At 41.2% G+C, this 12,226-nt stretch overlaps 1 protein-coding gene across 7 annotated transcripts in view; it reads left to right on the top strand.

Annotated features, from left to right (window-relative positions):
• MYO1B (myosin IB) overlaps positions 1–12,226 on the top strand; it is a 190,905-nt gene that overhangs the window by 35,298 nt on the left and 143,381 nt on the right. The window lies entirely within an intron of this gene.

Genomic DNA, 12,226 nt, shown 5'->3' on the forward strand with positions numbered 1-12,226 from the left:
TTTGGGAATAGTTATGTCCTGCTATACAAAAGTATCATGTCAGGCACAAGAATGAAAACATAGAAATATATACAGTGATAGAAGTTTTATGTTGTAAAAAATCTCTATGAAGGATTTCACGGTGTTACGCTGTCGAGTTTTTTAAATATATTTAAAATGTGAAGGACAAATGCTTTTATGTGCAACTTTTTGGGAATTTGCAGAAAGCATAGAAATTTGCATCTGCTCAGATAGAGACATGGTGTTAACTAAACCAAGGAAATGGGGCAGTGATGCCCTGTACCAGCAGCTGAGAAGGAAACCAATCGATTGGGTAGAAGTAGTTTTGGTAGATCCTACGTCACCTTTGAGTTCTATTCTTCCACTTTATAGTGTATCTGTGTCTAGATATGAATTGGTTTATTGAGACATGCTTCATGTTTTCCTATTAGTGTGCAAACAATAGGAAGAAATATAAATAAATAAAAGAGAACATAACTGATTTGTAACTTTTGTGGAACTAATATATTTTAAAAATCATATGCAAAGCTATATTTTATGTCGCATATAGCTTTCCTTTTCAGGTAGGCAATTGTGTTTCAAGGATAACTTTGGATAATTACTTTCTTAATGAAATAGGAGTCACCATCTGAGAATTGAACTTTTCATCTTTCTTGATTTGATTGTTAGTGATAGGGGGAGGTTGACAGTAACAGCAATGAGATATGTGGGTAGTGCTTTGGAATATTAATTGGGTAACTGGCTACTAACCTAAGTTCAGAGATGCAGTTATGTAAACTCCTGATTCAGGTGGATGCGATATAAAATGCTGTTGCTGTAGAACAGAGGGGAGGTGTAGTTTGGTTGGGCATTGAGGCCCCGGGTCACCTTTCCTCAGGCTATAGCAGTTCAGCTTTCAGGTGGGAAAACTGCATGGTTCTGCAGCTTTAATTGAAAGTATGGTCTGATAGCAAATAAAAGACAGACTTTAAACATTGGTCTTTCAGATGGAGATAGGAGAAATCAGTTATATCCCAACCTACGGCGGCTGATCGTTTTTCTTTTTGGCTCTGAGAAGCAGAATTCCCTTTCAGATGAATTGAGAATAGGATGGCGAGTAGAACATTACATGCATTCAAATACCTGATTTGTTGTGCCATAGAAAATAAAACAATCTTCTTTTAAACAAAATGCCAAGTGTTAACATTCATGAGTCTTTAGCAGACGAAATGTCTGGGTTTCAGCCTTACCTAATTTTATTTTCTGACTATTTTGGGAATGTTCTTTCTAGTATAAAAGAAAAGCAGAAAATTTCTTTCTGCTCCCAAATATTAATATAATTAATGTTTTCCATGATACTTTGGACCTATCATTTCCATGATGTTTGTGCCTTCATTTTGTAGCTTTAAACATACATCATATTGGAGGCTTAGGCATTCTGTATTTTAAGCAAAAAAGAAAAAAAAATGGCTTATAGGGTAATGTGTGTTGTATGACTTTTTTTAAGATGGGTGGTATATGATATGTACATATGTTTGTATATTTGTATGAATAAAAAGAAAGGCACGCTAACTTTAAGTTCAGTTCAGTTGCTCAGCCATGTCTGACTTTGCAACCCCATGGACTGCAGCACGCCAGTCTTCCCTGTCCAATTACCAACTCCTGGAGCCTACTCAAACTCATGTCTGTGGCATCGGTGATGCCATCCAATCATCTCACCCTTTGTCGTCCCCTTCTCCTCCCGCCTTCAGTCTTTCCCGGCATCAGGGTCTTTTCCAGTGAGTCAGTTCTTCAACATCAGGTGTCCAAAGTATTGGGGTTTCAGCTTCAACATCAGTCCTTCCAATGAATATTCAGGACTGATTTCCTTTAGGATTGACTGTTTGGATCTCCTTGCAGTCCAAGGGACTCGCAAGAGTCTTCTCCAGCACTGCAGTTCAAAAGCATCATTTCTTCAATGCTCTGCTTTCTTTATAGTCCAACTCGCACATCCATACATGACTACTGGAAAAACCATAGCTTTGACTAGACAGACCTTTGTTGGTAAAGTAATGTCTCTACTTTTTAATATGCTGTCTAGGTTGGTCATAGCTTTTCTTGCAAGGAGTAAGCGTCTTTTCAATTTCATGGCTGCAGTCACCATCTTCAGTGATTTTGAAGCCCAGAAAAGTAAAGTCTGTCACTGTTTCCACTGTTTCTCCATCTATTCTTCTCTCCATGAAGTGGTGGGACCAGATGCCATGATCTTTGTTTTCTGAATGTTGAGCTTTAAGACAACTTGTTCACTCTCCTCTTTCACTTTCATCAAGAGGCTCTTTAGTTCTTCTTCACTTTCTGCCATAAGGGTGGTGTCATCTGCATATCTGAGGTTATTGATATTTCTCCCAGCAATCTTGATTCCAGCTTGTGCTTCCTCCAGCCCAGTGTTTCTCATGATGTATTCTGCATATAAGTTAAATAAGCAGGATGACAATATGCAGGAGTCGTGACATACTCCTTTCCCTATTTGGAACCAGTCTGTTGTTCCATGTCCAGTTCTAACGGTTGCTTCTTGACCTGTATACAGATTTCTTTGTATATTTGTATGAATAAAGAGAAAGGCACGCTAACTTTAGTATCATGCTAACTTTAGTGTGGGTGGGTTTAGGTTTGCTGACTTTAGTTGGTGGAGGGGAGGGGATACATGGACAGGGAAAAGTTACTACTCTTTTAGACCTCTGTATTATAGGATTTGTTAAGTCAAGCATGTATTGGTTTTGTAGTTAACAAAAAATACGGGACAATAAATTTGATTATCCCACCTCTGTAACCCCACAAATTGTATATACTGCCCTTGGGAAATCTGTTTCTTGGCCTTTATTCTGATAATATTTCTGCTTTGCTTTTGTTCATGGTTTTGCTACAAAATTGTTTAGCCTGGTATCAAAGGCCAAGTTAATAACATGCAATATTTTACTATCTTGCATTTCACTTTGTTTTTTAATTCTTTCCCAGAAAGATACAGGTGTTTTTTTTTTTTTAAAGTCCCTGTTGTAGTCTCCTGGCTTTATTTCATTCTGTAAAAGTGTGTGATGGTCTTGGGTGATCCACCATGCAAACATATTGAACAGTCATTTGTTTGTTTATGCTATGGTTGATAAGGGGGCCAGTGAATGGAGGGCTATGTGACTCAGACTTCAGAACTCTGGCTCTGCTCAGAGTTTTTTGCAGCTCTAGATCAGAGGATGGGTTCTTCCATCCTGCCGTCCACCCTCCTCCTGCCACCACCCTATCTACAAGTAAGAAATAGTCCCTTCCTTCACAGAGTTCTCACAGGACAAGAGTGATCACCTTTCTAGAACATTTATAATCTCTAGTGATCCTGTCAGATAAACCTGGAGCTCTGGGTAGACCATTGAGTCACACATACTCTTCAATCCAAGTCACCACAGGTGACTGTGGCCAGGTGACCAGAAGGAGCTGAATGGCTTAAGAAAATGTTTACTCTGAGGTTTGGGGGAGGGTCAGCTTTTTCCAAAGTAGATGGGTTAACAGACTTGTGGGCAGGGCTGGTGGGGGAAGGAGAGGGTGGAAGGAATTGAGAGAGAAGCACTGAAACATACATTACCATACGTAAAATTCGATAGGCATTGGAAATTTGCTGTATAGATCCAGGGAGCTCAAATCTAGTGCTCTGTGACAACATAGAGGGTTGGGAGGTGGAAGGGAGGTTCAGGAGGGAGGGGACATATGTATACCTATGGCTGATTCATGTTGTTAGATGGCAGAAACCAACACAATATTTTAAAGCAATTATCCTCCAATTAAAAATAAATTTAAATTAAAACAACAACAACAACAACAAAATAGGTGGATTGTGTGTAAGTAGGTTAAATAGTCTACTGAATACATCTCTCGATATGTTAGGAAGAGGGAAGAGGAGTTGACGCTGACGAGACCCTCTGCTGTCAGCCCCTCACAGGCTTGGTGTGTGTGTGAAAGTCACTCAGTCGTGTCAGACTCTTTGTGAGCCCATGGAGTATACAGTCCATGGAATTCTCCAGGCAAGAAGACTGGAACGCATAGCCTTTCCCTTCTCCATGGGATCTTCCCAACCCAGGGATCTGGGTCTCCCTCATTGCGGACGGTTTCTTTACCAGTTGAGCCACAAGGAAAGCCCCGCTGGCTTGGTAGGGAATTCTGTAGTGAAGTGGCTTTATTGGTTGGTGTTGTTACCAGGCTGAAGGACACGCCCTGTGAGAAGCATTTATTATTGAAATTCTAAGCTTGAAGTGCACCCAGAGGCACACTTCTTAAGCTTTTTCTCCTGGCGAACTCCTCAAGGCAGGGCAGAGTAAACAGGGGCCCCAGGGGAGGAGGGTGTAGTTGAAGTCCATCAACTTGAGGGAAATTGTGTTGAAATCTTTGCTCCTGAAGTCATCTCAAGTTTTATTTTATTCTGTGATGCCTATGGGTTTTTTTTTTTTTTTTTTAATCTGCTATGCTTCTTGCAGCCCTCCTTTGAATAAGAAGTTTTTTTGGTGCTGACAAGCACTTTGAGTTTGTTTTCTATCTGAATTGTCAGGATGGGGATCATCTAGCTGTCGAAGTCTGAATTAGTCCAGTTTTAGGATCTCATGTTCAATGAATTGTAGTTGTAAAAGGACTTCTTTGAAAGTCTTGATAAAAATTATCTTGATCTTTAGAAGCTGGTACTAGAATTAGGATCCTCATAAAAGTAGGATCTGGTATTTTATGAAAGATATTAATGCATGCTTCAGGATTATCTGTTCTTTGCTTTGAGCTGGGTTCACACACTGATTTTAAAAGGCTGGAGGTGGTTTATTACTCTGTCTGTAGTCAGGCAGAGTCTCTAAATCTGAGACAGTTCCAGATATTGACATGGTCCTCGTGGGAAGACTGTTCCACTGGAGATGGAGGAGGATCAGGTGAGAACAGATAGAGGGCATGTTGGTCTGATGGGGTAACGTGTAGAATCAGAGACTATTTGCTTTGATTCTTACTCGTGGCAGAGTGCGGGGCAGGCCAGTGCTCCAGCGGTCGCTGTGGGGTCAGTCAGTGGTGGGAAATGCTGGCTGTGACATTCCTGAGCCCTGCTCTGCTGTATTTATTCTTTTCTGTCCTTTGTCAGACCTTCTTCCGGTGCCCCGCCCCCGCCCTCAGCCAGATGGGATAGTGGCAGGATTTCAGGGGGGACTGGGAATGCAGGAGACCCAGCCAGACGTGATGCTGTTTTTAGGGTTACTGGTCAGGACTGTGGTTCTGTTCAGGAACAGGAAAGGTGCAATTTAGGCAAGAACAAGGCCCAGGGCAAATTTGGAAACTAAAGAACCAAGGTGTCAGTTCTCTGACAGGAAGTATTTTTGATGCTGACAAGTAGATATAGTTTGTTTTCTATCTGATTGTCAGGTGGGGATCATCTAGATATAGAGGTTTGAATTAGTCCAATTTAGTATCTTAAGTCAAACTAATTGTAGATAAGACTGCTTTCAAAGTCTAGTAAAAATTGTCTTAGTTTTTAGAAGTCAGTAGTAAAATTAGGATCCCTGTAAGAATGAGATTCAGTGCTCTTGTGAAAGATATTTAAATGTAACTATATTTGGTTTAAAATATTGCAAAGCAAGTGAAAATAATCCTAGTTAACATTTATATATTTATTTGAAGTGTCAAAGTCACTTTTCATTTATGCACATGAAAATTCCTACCTCCTGAGGGTAACATTTATTCCTGAGAATTTGGTATAAATGGTGTACTAGTTTTCTCTTGCTGCAGAATAGATTGCCTCAAATTTAGTGACCTAAAATAATATACATTTATCATCTGACTCTTTTTGTGGGACGGCTTAGCTGGGTCCTCTGCTCAGGGGCTCAGAAAGCTGCCATCAAGGTATCAGCCAGGACTGCAGTCTCACTGGAGGCTCGTCCCTTTTCCGGGCCCACAGGGTTGTTGGCAGAGTTCAGATGTCCACTTAGTGCTATTCCTGCTACCTAGACATTCTCCAGCTTTTTTTTTTTAATTTCCTTTAAACAGCCTTGAAAAAAATTACAAAAATAACAAATGCTTTTGGGAAAACAAACAAAAAACAGGTAGTATCGGGATACATAACATAAAAATGTAATTTTCTTATTTCAGTACCCTAGTCCCATTTCTAGAAGTAATGCTCGTTAGGTAGATCGTCTTCCAGATCATGTAAGTTTGATTTAAAATGAAAACTTTTTGTTTTGTTTTGTTTTAAAGTTGGAAGTAGGAGGTTCTCCTTTGTCTAAATGGATCAGTCTTTCCCAGAGAACCCAGACCCAGCAAATTTGTGTGAAACAAAAACCTTCTTTAATGCCACCTCCTGTCCTGCCTTAACCAAATAGGGAAAGAAGGAGGGACTCCTGAGCTGGTGGAGTGAAATGCCTAAACTTCACTGTGTGTGAGGGGTTCGTTGTGAGCATACTCTGCCTGCTCGGCTAGCTGAAAAGGTAGATTGTTAAGGAAACATGAAGAACAAATAATGTGTTTTCAGGAGTGTAGCTTTGGTGTTTGGAATGGAGTCATAGCATTAGGAAGCTAGATAAAGCTGGTGAAAAACAGCACATCACGAGGCTGTTGTGTCTACTTTCTGAGCACAGTCTAATTCTTGGACTGTTTTATAATGCTTTTCAAAACAATTATTTTTTGCTAAAAGCTTGCCAGTTTCAACCTGTCCAAGCTCTCTTAAAACCTTCCGTGGTTGGAAAAATTTTTCCTCTTTAAACTTGCAAAATGGACACATGTTTATCTATTATTTGCCAAGCCTAGAGAGTTATTTTATCATGCAGGCACTATCTCAGTTCAGTTCAGTCGCTCAGTCGTGTCCGACTCTTTGCGACCCCATGAATCGCAGCACACCAGGCCTCCCTGTCCATCACCAGCTCCCGGAGTCTACCCAAACCTGTGTCCATCGAGTCGGTAATGCTAGTACTTGATATATTTGTTTAATATTTATAATATATTAGTGTAAATGTTCTGATTGAAGTCATACCTGAAGTTCGATTTGGAGGGAAATTAAGGCTTCTCTGGTGGCTCAGCGATAAAGAATCTGACTGCAATACAGGAGACGAAGGTTTGATTCCTGGGTCAGGAAGATCTTCTGGAGAAGGAAGTGGCAACCCGCGCCAGTATTCTTGGGATTCCCTGGTGGCTAAATGGTAAAGAATCTGCCTGCAATGCAGCAGACCTGGGTTCAATCCCTGGGTCGGGAAGATCCCCTGGAGAAGGAAATGGCAACCCGCTCCAGTATTCTTGCCTGAAGAAGCCCATGGACAGAGGAGCCTGGCAGGCTACAGTCCATGGGGTCGCAAAGAGTCCAATGCGGACTGAGGAACTAACACTTTCACTTTCAATTTCCAGTATTCTTGCCTGGGAAATCCTATGGACAGAGGAGCCTGGCGGGCTCCAGTCCATGTATAGTCCATGGTGTTGCAAAGAGTCGGGCACGACTGAGTGACTAACACAGAGTGTTTATGTTTTACTAGAGTCTTATGCACTGTAGATTTTAAAACTATCTTCATTTTACACGTGAAGAAAGAGGCTCAGCAAGACTTAAGTAGCCTGACCAGGACCACACAGCGGTAAGAGATAGCGTAGGGGTTCACACCCAGAAAGTCTGGATCTGCTCTTATGAACAGTCCTGCTGACTTTACAGTTACCATGCACATCAGTGATACCACTAATAGGGAAGGATTCTCAGCCTGCAGAGAGCTGTTCAACATAATTGAATATGATACTGAAGAATGTGTGGGTTTGGAGCAAGGCAGTCTCAACAACCCAGACAGATAATGGAAGTGATAATCAGTATTCCTGCCATGTGTTGAGTGAGCATTCAACGGTGCAGTGACATGAACTAGTGTGGCAGGGTGTTCCCTAGTCAAAGAAAAGTGACAGCAACCTTTAGGATGGTGTTTTTATCTCTGGAAGATGGGAGAAGATCTTGGGAGGAGATTGTTTTTCATCCTGTTCACTGGACAGCTCCATGTGGTCCTTTACCTTTGAGAGTGTAGAGTAGGGCGACTTCCTCCCTGGTGGTCCAGTGGTTAAGACTCTGCTTTCACTGCAGGATCTTAAAAAAAGAAGATGAAGCACTGAGTAGAGGAAACAATTCAGCACAGGAGACGTGTGCCCAGTTCATGTGGCTGATTCAGCCCTCCCTTCTACATATGCATTTATTTCTTCTCTTACATCTATAGTACAGATAGGTATTAATGATAATCCTAATTTCTAAGGAGAGGCTCTTTTGTTCATTCAGCTCTGTTGTGGAGGGATGGAGGGTGAGACATAATGTGGCATTTTGGGAAAGGCACAGACTGACAGACCAAGGCTATATCTTGGCCACTCACAACCACCGTGACCATTGAAGTAAGTGATGGTCAGTTCTTTCATCTATAATATAGGTGTCTTGATGCTTTATCTTGTTGAGTTGTGTTGGACATTAAGGGGCATTTTAGCCCAGTGCTTGACTCTTAGTTGGAGTGGAGTACCTGGTTGGGGCTATGACCATCAGAAAATCTTAGAAACCCAGATTGACTTTAGTCCAAGATTTTGGACCCTGAGGTTTTCTTATAAGTAGAGTATTTCTCTCTCTGTCTCTCGCCTTCTGTGACTCTTTGTCTCTCTGCACTCCCTTTTTCCCCTCGCCCCTCCTTCTTTGGTATTCATCATGCAGATTTCATTTTTGTTGGATTGTTGTTGTTGTTTAGTTTCTAAGTCGTGTCCAACTCTTTCATGGCCCCATGGACTGTAGCCTGCCAGGCTCCTCTGTCTATGGGATTTCCCCAGGCAAGAATACTGGAGTGGGTTGCCATTTCCTTCTCCAAAGGATCTTCCTGACCCAGGGATAGAACCTGAGTCTCCTGTATTGGCAGGTGAATTCTTTACCACTGAGCCACCAGGGAAGCCTTTTTGTTGGATTACTACTTTCAATTAGCTGCATAATATTAATTTCAAGACTTGTAGCTGGTAGCTAAGCTGTAACGTGGGACTACTCTGTACTTTCATTAAGAGTCTTAAAAATGGTGCATATTTGGAAAATACTTATTCATTACAGAGTTTATTTCAACAAAGATGAGGTGGTATTGTGTTATCCTGCTCTGAAATAAAACTGCCCGAGGTGATATTTTTGGTTGGTATTTCGGTGTAGCATAGAACTCATATATAGTTCCTTAATTCATAGTCTGAAATGACTGGCAGCCCAAGAACAAAGGATTATCATATGGTGGTTAAGGCATGCCTCAGACTAGACTGACAGGGACCAGGCTAACCTGACAAGCTTGCTAATCCAAGGCCAGTGATTGATGGCACAGCATAGATAAAAAGATGAATACAGCTTGATTCTTTCCTCCTCTTTGAATTGAGAAATACTGAAAAAAATATATATATCAACAGGAAAAGATGCTGGCAGTCATGATGTGGTGAGGCCATGATGGGCCATGTACAGCCAGAAACTATGAATAAGTCTTTGCAGTGGGCCAGTTATGGAGTAGAAAGTTAGAAGACCAGCCAGTAGCAGGCCCAGAAAAAGCAGAAACGTGAGCAGGGGATGAGCACGGGATGAGCACATGGATACTGGGCTTGGAAAGGAAGTCTTCACAAAGTTAGGTTGCTTTATTCTGTAATGCACTCTTACACTTATCCACACTCACTCTTGGGTGGGCTTGGGTCCCAGCTTTTCTAGTAGCTCAGTGATGGGTTCCTCGGGGAGTTCCTGAGTGTGTCATTATTATAATAGAACTTTCTGTACTTGATGTAACTAGAGAGCATCTCTGTGCCCAGAAACTGACAGAGCCTGACCAAATCATACTTCTCTCTTCTGGCATCACAGACTCTGGTGAGAGTGTTGGCATGAAACTGCCTCTGCCACTAAGTGTGAGAGCTTTGGCATGTTTTTAAAACCTTCTGAAGTCTTCAGTTTCTTCCTCTATGAAAATTAGGCTGTTATTCTTCTATACCACAAATCTGTTCTTTAGACTGGGCTTGTGAGGTGTACTTACTGAATTCCATTGTTCTTGATATAAGACCCAGATAGAAACCTAATTGTTATTGACCTTATGTTTATGATTTTTCACATAGGCAGCTTTTCACAGTTTTGAGCTGTGTCTGAAAAACCAACTGATAGACCAAACTGTCTTTCAAAAACCAATTAAGACAGATGTCTAAATTAAAAATGCTGTGGCACGTAATGTCTTACTGTCTTGTGATCAAATTCCCAAGATCCAAGACCCAACCAAGAAGAGGGTAAATTCCTCCATGTGAAGTGAGTAGCATGTTGTCATTGCTGCAGATTCCACCAGCTTTTCTTGTCTAGGCATTTTCTGTATCTCAGGCTTTTCATACCAACTTCATTAAGACCGTACATACCTCATGCACCCCTCTGATATTGATAACTCACCTGTTCCCTGTATACAGAGACCATTTGGTAAGACCATTTGGTAAACATCATAGGGCTCATTGATGTAACTGAGATGCTCGAGTCTGGAGTTGGCTGTTGATAATAGCCAGTAGATTCCAGTAGAGTCACACTGTGAGTTTCCCTAATCAGAGTAGATAATATTTATGGAATACTTGCTTGTGTGTCAGGTGCTATGGTTTGTGCTTTAACACACAATCTCATTTAACCCTCAGATTGGACAAGGGGAAGAACCAGGCTTGTCCTCCTTGTCCAGAGATGAAACTGCAGTTGGAGAGGTTCAATAATGCACCCAAGTTCACACAAAAACTGAAAAACTTGGCTAGGTAACATTTGAAGCCTTGTAATGTTGTATGGCGTAGAATCTGAGCATAACGCTCAACATGTAAGTCAGGATGTTGTTGTTCAGTCGCTCAGTCGTGTCTGACTCTTTGCGACCCCCATGGACTGCAGCACGCCATGCTTCCCTGTCCTCCACTATCTCCTGGAGTTTGCTCAATTTCAGGTCCTTTGAGTGATGATGCCATCCAACCATCTCATCCTCTCCCACACTGTTTTCCTTCTGCCTTCAGTTTTTCCCAGCATCAGGGTCTTTTCCAATCAGTTGGCTCTTTGCTTCAGGTGGCCAATGTATTGGAGCTTCAACTTTAGTATCAGTCCTTCCAATGAATATTCAGGGTTAATTTCCTTTAGGACTGAATGGTTTGATCTCTTGCAGTCCGAGGGACTCTCAAGAATCTTCTCCAGCACCACAATTCGAAAGCCTTTTTTATGATCCAAGGGTGACTTGGGTTCAAATTCAGTCAGTTTCATCATCTAACCCCTTCACCCTACACACTGACTTTTACTTCAAAACTGCCTCCAGATTGAAGCTCAGACTCTTCACCCTGACCTTTGAGGCTGTCTGCAATTTGATCCCAGTCTTATTTTCTAGGCTGTTATTCACATAAGGTCTTTGTTCAAGGTAAGCTGTTTGTTTCTCTTTGTCTAGAAGTGTGATTGGATGGGCCTTTATGTTGCTATCCATGTTTTAATCCTTGTTATAGCATGTGTCGAATTTCCTTTTTTTAAAGTGTGAATAATATTCCACTATATCTGTATACCATATTTTGTTTACCCATTTATCCATCTGTGGACACCTGGGTTACTTCTGCCTTTTGGCACTTGTGAGCCAAAGTTGAACCTGGTTGTGCAGATATCTGCTTTGAGTCTCCAGCAATTCATAGTTAAAAAAAATAATACATTTGAAGCATACAACAATCTTAGCAAAAAAAATTTTTTAAAGGGGAGGGTTCAACTGTGATCTGAAAACCAAATCTCATGCTACTATTTGGAGAAATGTTACTTTATCTGAATTTTGCCTATCCTTTTAGACCTGCCCAAGTCCTCCAACTTCTGGAACTTTCTCTGACCTCTGCAGTTGACAGTGACCTTCATTTAACCCAGAGCACTCCTTTAGAAAGAAGACTAATGCATTCATTTAGCTAAGAATCACTTAAATCCTATTTCATCTATTTTTTGGCTAGAGTGGATAACCCTTAAACTTTATGTTTTATGATATAGAAGTCTCACCTCCTAAGCTCTGTTATAATCTCCTCAGGGCACAGGCTGCAGGAGTGTCTTACATTTTCACTGTGCCTAACACGATGTTTTGCATAAAGAAGGCTCTTGAAAAATTTGCCGCTTACTTGTTAAATGCTGTAGCCTAAATTCAGTCAAGACAATGTGGTTGTGCAGCCTTGTGAAAGGTTATTTTTACTTTACTTGAGTCCTGACCCATTCTGGATTTGAACTATTATTACTTTAGAGGTGAAAATA

This window comes from Giraffa tippelskirchi, chromosome 3 (assembly GCF_054371585.1).
Source record: "Giraffa tippelskirchi isolate mGirTip1 chromosome 3, T2T-mGirTip1v1.2.pri, whole genome shotgun sequence".
NCBI lineage: Eukaryota > Metazoa > Chordata > Mammalia > Artiodactyla > Giraffidae > Giraffa > Giraffa tippelskirchi.